We start from the raw sequence: 6,541 nt of genomic DNA, 5'->3' as shown, positions 1-6,541 counted from the left end.
TTAATACATTTTTCTTTTTTAACAAATAAAGAGTTTGGGTTAGTTTTTCCCATGGTTTCCTTAGAACGTTTGTTCTCTGTGGTATCAGTTTAAGTGTTGATGAACGGGCACCTGTGGTCAGCTAGATTTGGGAATGCTCAAATACGTTTTTGACTGAAGGATTTTCAAGATCTTTTATTGTATAAGGTGTATATTTTGAATCTTTAAGGGGAATGGGAGGCTATAGAATGTTGCATTTCCAAAGCTGAATAACTTGTGAACCTTCTTTTTTTTTTGCATAACTCATAAAATTAGGTTTCTTGGAATTTTCTTTGGGAAATGATCACGTAGTCTGGCCTTTTCATTTTTACAGATGAGGAAACTGATGACCTATATTCATTCTTGCATTAATTTATACCTCAGATATGTAGTGAGTACTTCTTAAAGTTAGACACTGCTAGGTTGGGTAATACAATAGCAAGTGAAAAAAAAAAACCAGAGTTGGGGAAAGTGTTAATTATACTGTTTATATGGAGTAGATGATTAAGTGGGAGGTACAGACATTAATGAAGTAGTTACTGAAATTAGAACTGTTATGTGAATGGTGTGTAGGAAGGTACACAGTGCTAAATCATTTGTTTTTTGTTTTGCTCACTTTCAAAGCTCTGCCAGGCCTGTTTAGGTCTTCCTCTCAACATTTTGCCAGTGCTGGCAGCTCTGTGATCCAGACTGCTGAAGATCAGTAAAGATGTCCATTTGCCCAGCTGCATCATCTGAGAGTGTAGCATGTTGAAGACATGATCTGTTACAGCGTGAGACAACTTTCTCTTAGTGCTTCATGTTTAGTAGGTACTTGTACATATTGATAGACTGCATGAAGAATGCATTAACATACTTAGAAAAACCTGGACTGAAGGACAAACCCTACACTGTGGTTTCCTCACCCACTGCCCTAACTCACTGTGCTGTACAGGGGGACTGAATAAAATCATTTAACATTCATTTCCTGTGCCCCTGCTCTGACCTGGCCCCATTTTGGAGGGATCCAGTGACTCTTCTCTTCCCCACCATGCAGAACAGAAAAGCACATCTTTGTGTTTTGATCCAGTACTGCCCACACATTGGGGGAAATGTTAATGTACTATTCGTATGAATATATTTAATCAAAGGACATGATGTTGATACAGTAAAATTGGCCTGTGGTCTGGTGGCTGCCTGGGGAGATGATAGCAGGAGGGTTTTGCGACAGAATAGCCTTGGAATCAGGACTTTTGTAAGAAGATTAGGTCAGTGTTTGATTTGATGTTTCATTCTGTGAAGTCACCTACAGAGAAATCAAACATTTACATGTTGATTAACTGGTGATTTTGGTTTTGGCATGTGGCCACAGGCTTTGGGCTGGATGAGCTCTGGGAATGCATAAAAATCTCTCATTCCGTCTCTTGTATGGGTAGATAAGCAGGAAAATATTTACCTTCTCAGGTTATCCTCTTCAAAGAAGCCTGAAACTTCTTCAGCCACATCATGTTCCTGCCAGAGTCTGAAAACCAACAGGCTTTCAAGAGACCAAGGGTTGAGTGGAGTCATTTAGAGAATGGCATGTATCCAGGTTACTAAATTTGTCAGTGTTGCTCTGAGATTGAATTAGGAAAATTCCCACTGAGTTCTGGACCTCTTGATTTGTAATCTTCTTTAAGTTAGAGTTGCAGAAATATCATGGATTCCTACTTTAAAAATAACTTTCTTTTCTTTGTAAAAATAATTCAGACTAATTGTAGAAATTTGGGTAAATAGCAGAAGGCATAATGCTGAAAATTACCCATAATCCTTCTTCAGAGATAATCACTGTAAACATTTTGTTGTATTTGCATGTATTTTTATATGCATAATTAGGATCATTGTGTATAAATTTTGTTTCTTCTTATTCCATTTAATATATGAATACTTTTTCTTGTGTTGAGAGCAACATGGACTTGTATTAGTTTCCTGTTGCTGCTGTAATACATTTCCACAAACGGGGTGGCTTAAAATAACAAATTTATTCTCATAGTTTTGGAGGCCAGAAGTCTGAAATCAAGGTATGGGCAGGACCGTGCTCCATGTGCACAGACTCTAGGGGAGAATCCGTTCCACTCCTTGCTCTCCCAGCCGCTGGTGCTGCCAGCATTCCTTGGCACGTGGTCTTGTCATTTGTATATCTTCGTCAGTTTTCACAGTGTGCGTCTGTGTGTTTGTGTGTGTGTAATCTGCCTTAAAGGACATGTGAATTTAGGTCCAGTCTAGATAATCAGCAATACAGCTTTATCTCACAATTCTTGACTTAATCACGTCTACAAAGACCATTTTTCCACATAAGATAACATTTCCAGGTTTCAGGGTTGGAACTTGATGTGGTTTGGCTGTGTCCCCACCCAAATCTCATCTTGAATTGTAGCTCCCATAATTCCCACGTGTTGTGGGAGGGAACTGGTGGGAGATAATTGAATCATGGGGGCAGTTTTCCCCATACTGTTCTTGTGGTAATGAATAAGTCTCACAAGATCTGATAGTTTTATAAGGGGAAACCGCTTTTGCTTGGTTCTCATCATCTCTTGTCTGCCACCACGTAAGACGTGCCTTTCGCCTTCCACGCCATTGTGGTTGGTGAGGCCTCACAATGGAACTGTGAGTCCATTAAACCTCTTTTTCTTTATAAATTACCCAGTCTCGGGTGTGTCTTTATCAGCAGTGTGAAAATGGACTGATACAGGATCTGACCTCTCTGGGGCCATTATTCAGCCTTCTACGGGGTTCTAGACAATGGACTCTGGAGCCAGACTGTATGGGATCTAATCCTAGTGCCTTACTAGCAGAATAACCTTGAGCAAGTGCCTTAACTCTCGATACCTCTGTTTCTGATCTGTAAAATGGGAATAATAATACTTACCTCCTTGAGTTGGTATACAAAATACAAAGATTAATATGTACAGAACACCTAAAAAGCTCAGATTAGTGACTGGCCTGTGTAAGGAGTAGCTGTTATTATTGTAGTTGTTATTTTTATTAACAATTCTTTGTCAGATGCCATTTTTAATGGCTGCATAAGAGTTTTTAAATGAATCTACCATAATTTGTCTAATTATATCCTTTTGTTGGAAAAGTTTCTTTTTCATTTTTTATCTCAGGTATGATGTTGCCATGTAGCATTAAGTTTTGTTCCACTTTATTCCTTAGTGTAGAGTTCTGAAAATGGAATTACAATGTCAAAGGATGTGTACAGTTTTAAGCCGCTTAATGAGAATTTGTTAAATTGCTTTCCAGAAAGTTGAATGATGAGAGTACCTGTTTTATCATAGCCATACCTGTTATCGCATGTTACCATTTTCAATACTCTGAGGTCCTTTGACATAGTCTGCCTTTTAAGGCTGAAGTGTAACAGCATAGGGCCCCTACATGTCGTGGTTCATTCAGTGAGGAGTATTCTGACCATGCAAGAAAACCTCTAACACAAAATGACATCCTTGCTTTGTGAAGTCACCCAAGTGCCTTCTCCATTCTGTTATGAAGCCTGGAAACTTGCTGGGTGTTTTTGAAGTTAGTGGGAGGGCTGTTGGGGGAAAGGTTGTTACTAGCAGGGTAATGCTAGGTTTACAGGGACTTCAGTAGCATAGTTTTGGTTCTATTCTCAAATGTGGACATTTAAAACTGAGCATTTGATGGGATGAGGAAGGTACATTTGAACAGAAAACAGATTAATGTAATCGCTTTGCAACTAAGGCCATGTGAGGGACAGGAGTATGGGGTGGGGAAGGGGAAGCTCCTGCATTGTCTGCCAGATTATCTGGGAGATCAGCCCTGGGAAAGGCTAAGGGAACAGTCTGCATCTGCACTTTACCCCATAGGTCACCTGCTAGCCTGCTCTCCTTTCTTGATGCTGCCCATTGCAGTCTGGTCCTGTGCAGCCTAGGCCTCTGGGCTGTAGAGAGGCATAGCAGGGGTTCCGAGTGTGTGTGCTCAAGGGAACCTGCTACAGTTGAGGTCATCTGGTCCACTGCTGTTCAGGCTATTTAGAAACACAGGGTGGGCTGTGTTTCCCCAGTGGAAATGTACAGTATGCACCATGTGCAGCAGGTCATGCACAAATTCAACAATACCCAAACCAGCTGTAGTTGGCTAAATGGTGGCCCCAAAGATGTGCTTAGATTAGAACATCCCTGGAACCTATAAATGTTAATTGGAAAAGGGGGCTTTGCAGATATGACTAAGTAAGGATCTTGAGATGAGATCATCCTGGATTATTTTGTAGGCCCTAAGTGCCATCACAGATATTCTTATAAGAGAGAAGCAGAGGGAGATTTGACACAGAAGAGAAGGCAGTGTGCCAAGAGGAGAAGGCGTCTGTCAAGATGGAGGCAGAGGTCGGAATGATGTGGCCACAAGCCAGGGAATGCGAAGCCACCAAAAGCTGGAAGCAGTGAAGAACGAGTTCTCCCCTACAGCTTCCAGAGGGAGCATGGCATTGCCTATTCCTTCATTTCAGACTTCTGAGCTTCAGAACTAATACATTTCTTGTTTTAAGCCATCCAGTGATAATTATGGCAGCCTCAGGAAACTCGTATACTAGTCTGTGCCCTGTCCAGGACAGTTCCACTGTTTATGTGCTTGGCTCTGTAGCAATATCATATTGCTAGAAAAGCTTCTGAGCACTTACTCCCAATTTTTGTATTTATCTGGTCCTGACCCAGCAGCAGAGTTGGCACTGGTTTGCAGAACCCCTGTTGAGTACCACTGATCTAGTCTCCATCATTTTATGAATGAAGAAACTGAGGCCCAGTGAGAGGAAGTACTGTAGGTCTGGGACGTGCAGCAGGTGCCTCTGCTTCTTGGAATATTTAGACAGGGCCAGATCTGGGGAGAGCAGATAGCAGAGTTGCCCTTTGGAGGCCAGCTGGTGTCCCTGTCGCTGTTCTGTACCCTGTTCGGTGAAAGCTGATGCTTCAGTGAGCCTCTGGAGCAACAAGCTGCTCAGAAGGCCTAGAAACTGGGGCAAACTAGTAGAGCCTTTGCTGCAGCTACTGAGCCAACAGCAGCAGGCAAAGAACCCCATCAAGGGTAGAGGTCATGGCCTGCTAATGACTTAATTTCCTGATGACTGCTTCAGTCTTTATAGACCCTCTGGCTCAGGTCATATTTTTCCTCTGGAGCCCAATTTGAACTTTCCATATTTTCAGAATGGTAATTATCTCTTAGGGAATGGGGACTAGACTACATGCTGCTTTGATAAAGTCCAAACTCCTTTACTTGGCATTCATGACTCCTGAATAACCAACTCCCTTCCCCTTTCCAGTTCTGCGTCCCATCCCTCCCTTTTACCTACCTTAATCTCTGGACTTCACCAAAATCAGTGCTCCCTAGTAGAAGAGAGTACAAGATGTTAGGTTCTTAAATTCCCACAGTAGGTAAGTTCGTGATTGCCCAACTCAGGAACTAATGGAAAAATATGGCGAGGATAGAGGTTGGGCATCCATCTGTGAAGCTCTTGGGGGGATAAAAAAAAAACAACTGTTTACATTTACTGCAAGAGAATATAAAGGCAGCACAGCAGCCAGTACCAACCACTAACATGAACAAAGTCATGTGAGACCACCTGGCCCAGTGGAGCAACCAGATGCCCATAGCCACATACATAAGCCAGGCAAGACCGGAAGAAAAAGCCCAAGCTGAACTCAGCACTGATTGCTGACCCACCACACCTTGAAATGAAATGTTTTTTCTTTTTTGAAACAAAACAAAATCACGGGAAACCAAGATTTATCTTTACATATATTAGTAATGATAGGCATTGTACCATTACTCAATTATATTTTGCTTGTTATGGACACTTTTTGGAGCCTCCCACCTTTTTATTTTCAATGAAACTCTTATTTATTTTGCTTTATGAGTAATACCCATATTAAAAGCCCCTTTCCCCCAGTATCTGGGCTTCCAACTTAATATTAAATGCCACTGAGGTTTTGAGTTAATTTGTTGGCTGTCCTTTGTGGCTCTCACACATCTCTTCCTTTCCTCTCTGATGTTATGGGACAGTAGTTCAGATGCCTGGGTCACTTTCTCATCATCTTTTATTTTTCCCAAGGCTTTGGTTTAAAAGCCTCTGTTCCTTCACCTTCCACTTTCGTTTCTTTTTCTAGTCCCAAACCTGTATCCCTCATTTTTAAATCAGTGGTTTTTGATTGCAGGGAATAGCCATGCTTTCATGGCAGCTTAAGTTAGCAGTGAGTTTGTTGTAGTAATCCCAGGAATACAAGGAGCAAAGCTTGACTGCCTGCTGGAGTGGGAAGGCCCCTCTAACTCCACACAGGGGCTGCGTGCTCCTGCCCGTCACACACATGCACGCATGTGCCAGTGTATCTGTCTCTGTCCCCTTCTGGAGCAGGACGGTGATAAGTGTCTATCCCTAAGCCAGTTGGGAGAGGGGGACCGTGTGACTGCCCTCTCAGCATGGGCTGAGGGGCTGGGGAGTCCCAAAAAAGGAGTCTGTGGAGGGATACCTTCCCAGCACCTATGATATCTTTTCTTCTAA

This window comes from Theropithecus gelada, chromosome 14 (assembly GCF_003255815.1).
Source record: "Theropithecus gelada isolate Dixy chromosome 14, Tgel_1.0, whole genome shotgun sequence".
NCBI classification, from domain to species: Eukaryota; Metazoa; Chordata; class Mammalia; order Primates; family Cercopithecidae; genus Theropithecus; species Theropithecus gelada.
The sequence above is the reverse complement of the archived record's forward strand: the minus strand, read 5'-3'. Positions refer to the sequence as shown.